This window comes from Sarcophilus harrisii, chromosome 6 (assembly GCF_902635505.1).
Source record: "Sarcophilus harrisii chromosome 6, mSarHar1.11, whole genome shotgun sequence".
NCBI classification, from domain to species: Eukaryota; Metazoa; Chordata; class Mammalia; order Dasyuromorphia; family Dasyuridae; genus Sarcophilus; species Sarcophilus harrisii.
Window position 1 is genome coordinate 232,611,418 of NC_045431.1, and position 12,997 is coordinate 232,624,414.

Sequence of the window (12,997 nt, forward strand, 5' to 3'; positions counted from 1 at the left end):
GTGGTCAAGAGGTCTAGATCTCAACAAGGTAAGGCAAACACCTATTAGAGCTGGAGGACTCAGGGAAGTGGAATCTTGGTTCCAATGGGAGGGAAATGAGGATAATGGTTAGAGAGCAATGACATGATGTAGGGATGGGCAGGAAGTAGTAGGGAAGCCAGAATGTTTCATAAGGCAAAAGTTTAGGGAAGATACTGTGACAGCCCTTCATGTTATAGATAAGAATGGGTATGAGAAGTCAGATAAATTATTAGGATGCTGTTGCAGCAATAGTTTCAAGTATGAAGTAATAAGGACTAGAAGGATAGTAGCAGTGAAGATGGAAAAGGAGACAAATGCAAGAGGCATTTTGGAATTAGAAATAGTAAACCCCTTGGCAATGGATTGAATTTCTGAATAAAACTAAGAACAATGTTGACAAACCAGAGAACGTGTAGATGAGGACAACCATGTTCAGTCCAGACAAAAGGAAAGGAAGTGCATAGATAACTATACCTGAGAGACTAGAGTAGGGGAAAGAGAGTCCAAGAACTAGAGCTACAGGTTGAACTTGCAGAAGCTTATTTCAGCTTGATGTCATTACAATGACTGGCTTTAAGAAATCATGGAGGTCTTCAGCAGAAGCTGAACAATCGCTGGTGAGTTATAGTGTAGATAACTTTGGGATATAGTTTGAACAAGAAAGGCCCAAGGTGACTTTCAACCATGAAAATCAAGAATCAAAGATGAGGTTTCAGCATAATTAACACTGACAAAAATAGTCAAGTTTTGAACATGTTGAGTTTGAGGTATTAATGGGAGATACAGGAGATAATTAACAGAGAGATATGTGGAACAGAACTGGAAAAAGAAGTCAGGGCTAGAGATAAATTAGAGACTAAGTGGAGATGAAATTTTAAGGTCTGGAGGTGATGAGGAACTAAGGAGAATTTATATAGCACCTACTATGTGCCAGACACTATGTTTAGCATTTTTTTACAAATATTTTCTTACTGGATCCTTACAAAAATCCTGCAAACTAGTTGCTATTATCAGTTCCATTTTACAGTTGAGGAAACTGAAGCAAACAGAGAAAATAAGTGACTCAGTACTCTATCCACTGTGTTATGAGCCATCTCTAAGACAGAGGGTGCAGAGAAGATTTCCCATTACTGATATGCACCATATATGAATAATTTTCTAAACAAAAGTAGTCCATCTTAAAACTACTATCAATTCTAACTTAATTCGAGGCCCTAATTAGTGACATTTTAACTACAGCTTGAAACGATATTAAAATAACATGTTAAAACAGGATGTTTTTTTAATAATGCTTATATATAAACGTCTTGAAAAGAATTAAAATACAATTCTCAAAGCACTTCAGGGAAGAACTTGTTAATTGTTAATTATAACTAATTGCAGAGAAATTTAGAAATTTGCCCAAAGTCATATAATAAAGCCAGAATAAATTCCAAATGATCCAATTTTCACTATAATGTTTAGGCAACCAACAAGGATTCAGTGACACTATGATCGCAGAGTCTAAAAAGAGTGACTATATAATCCAATCTTCTGATCTCTCATGAAAGGAAAGTTAATTTCCCAAGGTTATAAAGCTGGTTAGAATCAGAATGGCATATACAACTCAGATCTTTTGATTTCCCAGTCTATCTAGTAGTGTTCTACTATTCCAGGAGCCAAGGCAGAATCCTTTAAGTTTAACTCTTCATATTCTAATTGTAATATTCTGTTTTCAGACTGTTAAAAGGTAAAACCAGCAAAGAGGAAACGATCACAAATAGAAGGGGAATGAAAATGCCTGTTCAGGGAAAAAGTTGGGAAGAGCATTAAGACTTTTAAAATTTCTAATTCACAAGCTCCTGACCTACAAAAGCTCTTCACTACCACAATACAAAAGATGTGGATTTGATTAACAGTCCTGGGCCCTTGCTTCCTGCCAAGGAGGCACTACTGCAAAGGCAGAATGAGTTTAATGAAACTGGAGAAGTTAACTTTTGCCCACTTAAAAACATCAGGTCTGAATTACAAATTGTTAATAAGTTCAACTCAGAAAGGTTGAGGTTGGTGGCTGCAAAAACAAGACAAAAATGAAAAAAACTAGAAGACTCAGTTATAACTGCTTCGAGGAAGGACGCTTGACCTGAAGGAGCAGCACAATTATGTAACTATAGCAGAAAACTTGGGATTTTTCTGGCTTGACCAAGGGCAGACCTCCCCTTCTCCCCTCCAAATGCTGATGATAAAGTGAAAATCCTTTCTAATTTTCCAAACTTCTCACCTACCGAGGGTATTCTCCATTATCAAGGACTACCCTCTTCACTGGAGTGCTCTGCAAAACCAGGGAGGTCCCTTAGAGCCCCAAATCGCAGCCAGTCCTCAAGGTAGCTCCCCTCCATCCCAGCCCTAGCCTGGGATGTTTACCTCCATCACCCTACAGAGAAAGGGCAGAGTGAAATAGGCTGACAGCCTGCTTACCCCAGCTCTCCCTCATTTCTTGAGGAGAGGGCTGCCAACCAGGGGGGGCCACAGAAGCCAGGCCTCTGGAGGGAAACAGAAGCTAAACCTGGGCAATGAAGGAGGTCAAGTTGGGGAGCCTCCGCAGGCACTTGGGGAGCCGCCACCCGAATGCTTACTCATCCCCAGCCTCCCAAAGCGCTAAGCGCAGGGGCCCCAGGGCCCGCAGGCGGCAGCTCCCCCCGCCCAACAGCAGCACAGCTGGGCTCCACTCCGGGAAAGGCAGTCCCCTTCCCGGGAGGGGGAGGCCCCGGCAGGCAGCTAGCACGCCTTGGCCCCGAAGATGCCGGCAGGATGGCCGCGGCCCAAGGCCCCGGACCCGGCATCTCTTGGCCCGGAAGCTCCGGCTCGCTGCAGCCGGCATTGTTTACCGCTTTCACCGCCTTCCTCTTCGTCAGGCCGGGGACCCCCCCTCTCCTCTCCGCCGAGACTCGTGGGTCTAGCGCCGGGTTCCGGCCCCCCATCCGTCGCCGGCGCTCAGGCTCCTCCGGGGGCCGCAGGGCGCGGGCCGGGGCAGCTGCAGCGGCGGAGGCGGCGGCGGCCAGAAGCCCGGGCGGGCGGCATGGGGGCTGCGGGCCGCTGGGAAACGCCTCCTTCGAGGGCGGGGCTCCGAGCGCGGCGGGCGGTCCCGGCGCCCACGATCGCCCCCACCCACTCCGCGCTCGCAGCCGGCACTTAAAGGGGCCGCCGGGGGCGGGACCCCGGGACCCCACGGAGCGGGCGGGCCAAGCCGCAGCAACACCGGGAGAGGGGCCGGCCGCGCTACACCGCCCCGAGGGCGACCGCTATTCCGATCGCGTCCAGGTAACGCGCGAGAGACAAAGGGGCGGCCATCCCGCCTCTAGGGGAAGTGCCGGGGACAGAGGCTGGGAGCCATCGGAGCCCACTCCTCCCAAATCCCACAGGCCTCCGAGCCAGGCTGGGCCGTCCGGACCCGCCTACCCCAGCAGCCCTCCCCGGCCTCTCGCCCCCCTGGTCCGCTCACTTTGGGTATGTGGAGAACCAGAGACAACGAGAGATCCGGGGTTCACGTGGGGGATGCCCTGGAGTCCGAGCAGGTCTCCGCACACATCGAGTTCAGTTTCTAGTGGGAAGTGAGTTCACCCGTAGGAGGGGCCGGTTCCCACACGGTCATTATTTACTTTTAATCCTTTCTTAGAAGGCAGGTCTCTAGAGTTGTTTCTGAGGCCTTCACATTGTATTTTTATGTCTCCAGCACACTAAAAAGATGTGCCCCAAGCAATTCTTCTCGAGGCTGGTATAGCAAATCCACAAACTGAGCGCTTAAGAGAAGCAGAGAAAGGCAGTCCCTGGCTCAGGGGGCCCATAGCCTAATGCTGGAAGACAAAGTGCAAACCGCTCCCCTCAAACAAGGTGTCTAGTGTGAATTAAGGTAAATAAAGTCAGAGGGAAAGTTAAGTGAGGTTTGAGCAGAATCGTGCAGGCCTGGGCAACCAGCAACTGGATAGGGAAGCAAAAGCAACCCAGGCATGTGGAGTCCGGAGGCAGAAGGATGCTGGGTGAGTGATGCCCCAAGGAGGTCAGGGTGGCTGGATCACAGAGATCATGGGGGGCATCATCTGTTAGATGAGCAAATTGGCCTAGATGATTTCTGAAGTTCTGCCCAGCTTTAGAGCTTTGAACTTGGGGGTTAACCTAATAGTTCAATTTGACCTGGCATGGAAGTGTGATTTATCTATATAAAAATGCCCAAGGCAAGCAAATATAGCAATTCTCTAATTTATAGTATGACTTGGGGTCAGATGCAGAACCTGAACCCAAAACTTAATGATTCCAAGGTAAACCCCTGCATCTGCTACAGCTCCTATCTCTCAAAAATTCAATATGCTGTAACAGATCTTAACATGGTGGATCAGGATGTTAGTTACCTTTCTAAATACCAGCTTGGAACACTATCAGGTCTAAAAGACTTGTCAAATTTAATTTAGATCTAGGGCCACCAGAGTGTTTTGTTCACTCTTGTCCTGCCCAGCTCTTTCCGTTTCCTTTTGGGGTTTTCTTTTCCAACTTCCATATTGGAGTGGTTTGCCATTTCCTTCTCTAATTTGGGTTCTAGCAAGAGGTAAAAGCATCCTCTGCTAGGTTGGAACCTAAGACCCGAGTCTTATTCTAGAATGGCCTCCAAACCCCAGGATGCTCTAGTCTTCAACGGTCATTTAAATTAAGGAAGAGCAGGTCTGATGTCCATATAATGAGAATGGTACTATACTGGTCCCTGGGAGGCAAGTGATGAGGTGCCAGCCAAATGGCAGTTTGGGCCACAGGAAGAAACCCAATTAAATATCTATTAAATAGTTTCCCAGTGACACAGTAGGAACCCTGACAGAATGCAATGAAATCAGGATAAGACAAAGAACAAGAAATGACTAATAACACTGTTGGCCTAGATAAATTAGCTGAAATTAAAGATGGAAAAAGTCCATTGATTTTACAGTTCTAAGCCAGTCTATTATATTAGAACACAATTTTCTTTCTTTACAGAGTGTTCATTTGTGTTTAGTTTGGTTTCAACTTGTTCTAATAATAAAGTCTTACTACCTCCTCACCACTGGAGGGTAAAGGAATTATCGTCATGAGTGTTAACAACTTGTCAATTTAACTGACAATATAATACCACTTCAAGTCAAATAAACTAACTGAATAGGAGCCAAAAGTGCTCTATAACTTGTATCACCGAACTCATGATTATTTGACATTTTGTTTACTGTATCCTCATTTGAAATGTGGTCCAACATGATTTTAGTTACTATCATAGAATTCCTATGTTTTAGACTTTTAAAGGTCCCTAATAATTATTGAATACCTTTATTTTACAAAAAAAGCTGGAACCCAGAAAAAAACAACTTGCATAAAATCATATAATCTGTGGCATGGCCAAGCCTAAAAACAAAGCAAATAATGTTTCACATACATAATCAGTTACATTTGATTATCATGAAGCAAAAATGAATCATTGAGTCTGCGGCTATCCATGGTCACAGAGCCACCAGCAAGTGTCCAAGAACAGTTGTCCCACTAACCCCTCTGCCTTTTCCCTTTCCCTTCCCCTTTCAGTTTAAAAGTCATCCCATCCCTTTCAAGAGGTCTTTCCTGATTTCTTCAGTTGTTAGCCCCATCCTTTCCATAGTAACTGTATTTATTTTGTCTACGCCTTACACATGCCCACACATCTTCATATGTAAGCAACTTGAAGGCAGGAGAATAAATTTTGTCTTTATATCCCGAACCAGGAACATAGTAACTCATGCTTACTAAGTGCTTAGATGCTTGACTATTTTTGCATTATTTCTCTGCAAGCTCCATTCTCTCCTCTGACACTGTCACACCTTGCTGAAGGTCTTCATCACCTCAAGCCTTTCAGCGAGTTCCCGCCTGTTCCACTCATTCTGATCCTATTTGTGGTCCTTTTTTGGACAAAGACATTGGAGTATTTGCCATTTCCATGCCACCTCATTTTACAGATCAGGAAACTGAGGCAAAGGGTTCAGTGACTTGCTCAGGGTCACACAACTAAGAAGTAACTGAGGCTGGATTTGAACTCAAGAATATGAGTCTTCTTGATGTCAGGTCTGATGCTCTGTCGACTTCACACCTAGACTACTGCAATATCATCTAGCAAGTCTCCTTTCCCTTCCACTCCATTTCCCACTAAACTGTCAAATTGATCTTCCTAAAGATAAAGAAAGAGCAGTTCTGACCATTTCACTTCCAACTACCTTGGCTCCTAGGATCAAATATAACATTTTGCTTGGCCCTTAAACTCTCTTTCCAGTTTTCTTCCTTTCTTTCTTTGATAAAACCAATTGGGGTTAAGGGACTTGCCCAGAATCACACAGCTAGGCAATGTTAAGTGTGTCTGAGGCCATATTTGAAGTCAGGTCTTCCTGATTTCAGGACTGGGGTCTAGACACTGCCCATCTGGCCACCACTCTTTCCATTTTCCTCCCCACACATCCTCTTTCATCTGGTGACCCTGGCCTCCTGGCTGTTCCTGTACCACATATTATCTCTCATTCTGGGCATGCTCCTTGGCTGTCTTCCAGGCCTGGAAAAAGCTCTCCCTCCTCACTTCTACCTTTTTCCCAGCTTCCTTCAAGTCCAAGCTAAAAAAACCTCACTTTCTCTAAGGGCCTTTTCCCACATCCCTTCAATACCATACCTACTTTCTGTTGAGTATTTCCATTTTATCCTGTCTAGATCTTGTTTATATATTTGTTTGCATGCTGCGCCTTCCCTTTCTTTTAAGTTGTCTATTCCTTCTATTTTATAAAATCATCTGATATGATCTGACACCACCTTCATAACTTACTGCTGCTATATCTGAGCAAGAGATATGGATAAACTTATAATTCATTTACTCAGGAAACTAAATTGTTATTTGTCCTTTGTGCTTGAAGTTGAAAAAAAAATGACCTCATGACAGGATCAATGAACATTGTGTCTAGCTGTGGCTGATCTTACCAATATGAGCTCAGAAAGCTCTAGATCAGAGGCAGAACTTGAACCAAGTTCTTCCTGGCTTTCAGGTTGGTTCTCTATCCATTACATGTTGTCTCTCAATGGAAAGTGTTTATATTTATTTATACACTTAATAGGTCAAACATAATTGCATAAATAGGAAATTTGTATATAAGCAGAATTTTAGGCATAAATTTTTTATCCAATGATGGATTTGGTTTCTTTTTCATAACATTCTGATAACTGTATTTCAATGGAATTGATTTCCTTCATAAGTCTACGTATCTTACTTTATGCACCAGACTGCCAAAGAGGTTCATACCACAAAAAAAGATTAAGAATCTCCAAATTAAAAGGTTTTTACCAATTTTAAAAATACTTATTGATTTTCAAAAACTTACTTCACTGTATGTGTTAAATAACCAAAAGACATGTATTAGTTAAAGATTAATGATAGAAATGAACATTTATATATATTTTATAACCATTCAAATTAGATCTTTTCACAATTAGAGGCTATTTTGTAAAATTTATGCTTCTACCCAGAAAGCAAGCATTGGTACAATTTTTGAACTTAAATCTTTAAAATACTTTTTAAAGGAGAAAAAATTTAAGTTCTTGTCAGGAGTTGTTACATTACTTAGTAATTTTGTCTCTTGATAGAATTAGAGGCAACAAAATGTCCCTCCCAATAGCAACAAGTTGAACAAAATGAAAATACCATTGCATAGTCCTTGGTCAGAATGTGTTTCTTAGACTCAGATGAGTTTTTTTAACCACCTAAATGTAAAGTCCTTATTCTTTTATGTAACTAATTCATGTTTGCATCTTCTTGGTAACATATTATGTTACCAAGTTTGATGGTTCTTATGTGGAAAGGAAGAGATCTACAGGTGACAAAAAACCACAAATATTTACTGAGGATATCTTAGAGTAAAGATGGTATACAAAATGTATGCTAACAGACAAATCCTGCCCATTGGAAGTTTACAATCTGAAACTGTAGACAATGGAGAAAAAGTTGATGGAGGAGAAAGCACAATTTATTTTATGTGGAAGATCATGGAAGAGAACAGCTATCTAGGAAGATGATCTGGAACAAGTAACTACACTTCTTAAAGTCTCTTCCAACTCTAAAATTCTAGAATTTTGAGAAAGAGAACTCTATTCCACAGATGACCTATACTCAGTCATTTGCGTGTCCACAATAACAATGGTTTGTTCCTCTTAACTAAATTACCTTATAAAATGACAACTTAGAGAGAAAAGGACCCCTATTTGAAAAAAAATGTCTGTAGCAGCTCTTTTTTATGATGACAAAGAATTGGAAAATGAGGAGATGCACATCAATTGAGGAATGGCTGACTAAGATATAGTATATGAAAAGTAATGGAATTATTCTATAAAAAATGACGAGCAGGCTGATTTTAACAAGACCTAGAAAGATTTATATGAACTGATGCTGAGTGAAAGAAGCAGAAATACATGAAAAACAGCAATAGCACAATTATGCAATGATCAACTCTGACAGACTTGGTTCTTCTCAGCAGTTCAGTGATCCAAGGCAATCCCAATAAACTTTGAATGGAAAATGCCATTCACTTCCAGAGAGAGAGAACTATGGAGACTGAATGTAAATCAACACATGCTATGTTTACTCTCCCCCCCTTTCTTCTATTTTTTTTATTTCTCGTGTTTTTTCCCTTTTGATCTTATTCTCTTCCAACATGATTCATAAGAAAATATGTTTAAAAAATGTAATGTATAACCCCAAATGGTTTTTACATGTACCTACCCGAGTAAAAACTTTTTTTAAAAAAAAATAATTAATTTTAAAAAGTGAGAGACAGAAAGAGAAAAGACAACCTGTCTTGTCTGGGACTAGAGACATAGAAAACGACTCTCAAATCAGTCTTAGAAAAAATATGTGCCCCCCAAATCATCCTCTCTTATCAGGCACTGACTATTCTGAAGGGCAGTTACTTATATGAAGTTTTTTTTCCCCAAGAGCCATTCTATTTCTGCTGCTCAAGTAATGATTTTTAGGACATTTTGCTCCAAATTCAGAAGCAAATTTCCAAGGACTAAAACAATGGCTTAAGAGTCAAGAATCAGTGGTCTACCAAGAAAAAATTCTAAGTCTTTGAGAAGGAACCATTAGTCAAAAGAATACCAGCACTATGAATTTTTAAAAAAAATTCTAGAATGTCTTACGCCTTAAAATTCTATCACCAAAGATTCCTATATACATTAGATTTATTTGTAAATAGTTGCTTGAATCAATTCTAACTGCTCTAGGGAAATGCTATTTAGAGGAATAGAGGCAATCCTTTTGTAATGTAAATATTTCAAAAGACCAAAGATCTGATTTCTTGATTACTCCCACTACTTTCAGAGATCACAAATTCTCCAGCACTCAACAGATAACTATTAATTTATTAATCAAATCATATTTATATATCATTTAAAAGTTTGCAAAATGCTTTCCTTGCAACAATACAGTGAAATAGGTATATCCATATCAAATTGAGGCTCAAAAAGACTGACTTGTTGAAGTCCCACAGCTGCCGTTGGAGAAAATCAGTTTTTCTGATTGCCTCTACCATTCCTTCCAAAATAATAATAATGTTCACGGTATGCTGAAAACAGTATTGAATCTATCAGAGGACCAGGGTTGAAATGTTCCTTCATATACTTAACTGTGTGACCTTGGGTCACAACCTTCTTAGGTATCAGTGAACCTATGACCAATTTTTTTGAAGAGACTTTCTTCCCTCAGCAAGGCTGACCTAGAATACAGACATACACAGTTCACAGCCAGACTACCCTAAAATCTCTGTCAATTGACAAAACCTAGCAGAATTAGGGCTCTGCAGACATGGCCTTCCAATATACAGAATGAGGATCTTTTAGGCTAAGATGAGCACTGAAGAACAATTTTTGGTGGACACAGTCATAGAAATCAAAAGAGGATGGTGTTCATTGCACCCAGAAGCAAGATATGGTCAAGTGTAGGTTCTGGCACTGACAAGATATGTGACGGCCTCAGTTATTGATGAATTATTGATTGAATATGGTTATTGATGATAATATACACACTGACTATCCCAAAAGAGCTAATGTGAAAAACATACCTCAAAAACTATAAATTGTTTCTAGACATGTGTAACCTGGGTCTTCATAAACTAAGCTAGGACACAAGCCACCAAGCCATCAAGTCCCATCAGCAGCACTGTATTGTTATCTACACTGAGGTACCAAATCTAGCCAAATCTCCCCAAACCAAATCTTGGCCTAATAATGACCTAAGGGCCTGAGCAGTAGTGAGTAATATTACACACCATAAAATAAAAAAACTCACAGATAGGCTAAGCCTCATTATAGCAAACAGGGAAGGGATTCAGAAGGATATAGCCATGATTTTGGAAAAATTGTGCTTGTTAGGACATTGTTCAAAATAAGTAGTCTATCTCCCATGGCATGCAGAGCTTTTTGATACATGATTTGGCTCGTATTTCCAATCGAAGGATGAGTACTGGATGCTAGACTACAAAGCTTTCTTATACTAAAAAAGAAAAGGAAAAAAAAAAAAAAAAAAGGGAACCAATCACATAGAATTTAGTAGAAGATTATGAAGCTGTTACCACACTGAAAAAGTACACTGCAATACCGAAGACAAAGAAAAACGTTATGTTTATCTGTACATTTAGCTCCACTTCTAGATTGTGTATTCTTTGAAGACATTAGCTGTGTTTCTTTCTTTAAGGGTACTAGCAGTGTTTTGTTCCCTCTATAGTGTTTGCAATTAAAATAGATCTTTTTTCTTTGTCTTCGGTACAGACATGGAACCAGTCAGCTAGGTGGTGAAGTAGCTGGAACACTGGGCCTGAAGTCATGAAGATCCGAGTTCAAATGCCATAGCTGACACTACTAATTGGATAACCCTCTGGCAAATCATTTAACCCTGTTTGCTTCCAGTTCCTCATGTGTAAAATGAGTCGGAGAAGGACATGGCAAACCCGGATAAACAAAATGGAACCAAAAACTTTTATGTTCTTTTATTCTTTAGTGTATATATACACTAAAAGGGGCAAGAAAGGACTGAACTATAATTTTATTACCTATGAGTTCATTCGGGTTGGGAACTCCTTGTTGTGTAAACTCCCTGCCCTGCAGTGATGGCAACTCTACATTTATAGGGGATCTGCACTAGAATTGAAAAGGCCCACAAAGGTCATCTGAGTCTTGGAGGAGTGAGGTGCCTAAAATCACATGGATAAAAGGAAAGGGACACACTTTTGAGTCCAGGCTCTGTCCAACGGTGCTTCTGATCCATCCCATGATCATATCGAGATAGTACATGTCCTAAACTGGAGTCGTTTTACTACAATCTACAATTCAAAGTTTATATTCCAAGTCCCAAGCAGTACAACACCGCATATTCTAACACACAATTACAGAAAGCTTTAGTGTGAGATTGATAAAAGATGAACAGCACTTTGCATCGCAATATATATGAAAGTCATCTCCTTAGCCATGCACACTAGTTTTAGCAGAGAATCAAAACAAAGTCCATGGAAATCTCTCCTCTTCACACTCATTACAAATTCCACCAGGTAACAAGTATTTATGAAGCACCACCTATTGGCCAGGCACTGTGGGATTCAAAGACAGAAGCATAATGGCCTTTGCTCTGAAGGAACAAATCAGAATAACATACATAAGCACATACATACATAATCAGTAAAGATGATAATGAGAAGGAGGATAAGGGGATAAGGAAAGGTTTCACTGAACTGATACTTCAAAGGAACCAGGGATTTCTAGAGGTACAAATAAAAAAGATGTAATGGACATAGAGAACCAGCAATGTGCAAAGGTACAAAAACCAGAACTGCAGCATAGTCACAAGTACAAATAAGTCACGAAGGCTGAAAAGCAGAATTCAGGGAAGGTACTGTGAAAGGTTTTAAATGCCAGAGTTTATATCCAATTCTGGAAAGAATAGGGAGATCCTGAAATTGAGGGGAGGGAAGGGGCTGATAGTCAAGATTGTCATTTCAGGAAAATTATTTTGGTGGCTGTATGGAAGATGGAACAGAAATTTGCTGAAGGGAGCCTAAATAGGAAGTTGTTGCAACAGTCCAGGTAAAAGGTGATGAAGTTTGAACTGAGTAGTAATTATGTGAGTAGAGAGAAGGGGACAAATAAGAGATGTGGAGATAGAAATGGCAAGATTTGACCAACCCAAAGGACACATGGGATGATGTGACACACCAAGATTTCGAACCTGTGTGCCTAGAAGGATGATAGAACCTCAGCAGAGAGGAAAGTCTGGAGATAGGATGGGGAGATGGGTTTTGTTGGGGAGATGGGTTTTGTTTTGAACAAATTAAGTTTTAGATGCCTCCAGGACAGCCAATTTAAAAATGAATGGTGGTGATACAAAGATACAAGAGTGGAGTGTCAAAAATGGCCTGGAGCTGGATATAGAGATTTGGGAATCATATGCATAGGGATCATAACTTAATACATGCAAGTCCCCAAGTTTAGCAAGTGAGAAAGTATAGAGAAAAGAGTAGTAGGCCTAGAGCAGAGATTTGGGAAACACTCCCAGATGGAGAGCCACAGATAATGAATGCACAAGGGGTTGAAAGATAAAGTCAGGAAACAGATTTGGGAGTAAAGGACTAAGAAGAGATTTCAAGGGGGAAGGAGTTTGGCTAGAAAACAAAAAAGTGGGCTGTGGGAGCTAGTGAACAATATTTAAGGTGGGGGGAAGGGGAGACTTGAACATGTTTGTAGGGAGTAGAAGAGGGAATGAAGATTAGAGATGAGATAATAGCCCAAATCTTTTTTTTTTCCCCAGAGGAGGGGTGATACTGTAAGCTTGTGGAAAGAAACTCTGGCACATTCTCTGTAGTGAGAAACTGAATTAGGGGAAAATGGAAGCTTCCCTGCTGCAGTAAAGAATTCAGTACAGATTACACAGATTAGTAGT

General features: G+C 40.9%; 1 protein-coding gene across 7 annotated transcripts in view; it reads right to left on the minus strand.

Moving 5' to 3' along the window:
• CKAP5 (cytoskeleton associated protein 5) overlaps positions 1 to 12,997 on the minus strand; it is an 84,893-nt gene that overhangs the window by 70,175 nt on the left and 1,721 nt on the right. Inside the window, exons 1-2 of one of the 7 annotated variants that reach the window (XM_031942603.1) lie at positions 2,889 to 3,479; positions 2,286 to 2,434 (exon numbers count right to left, since the gene is read on the minus strand). The exons of 5 other annotated variants lie outside the window; for them this stretch is intronic. The gene's annotated coding sequence lies outside the window, so the exon portion shown is untranslated. Of the gene's footprint in view, positions 1 to 2,285; positions 2,435 to 2,888; positions 3,480 to 12,997 lie in introns of those variants that run through there. One more of the 7 variants, XM_031942602.1, reaches the window with a different exon arrangement.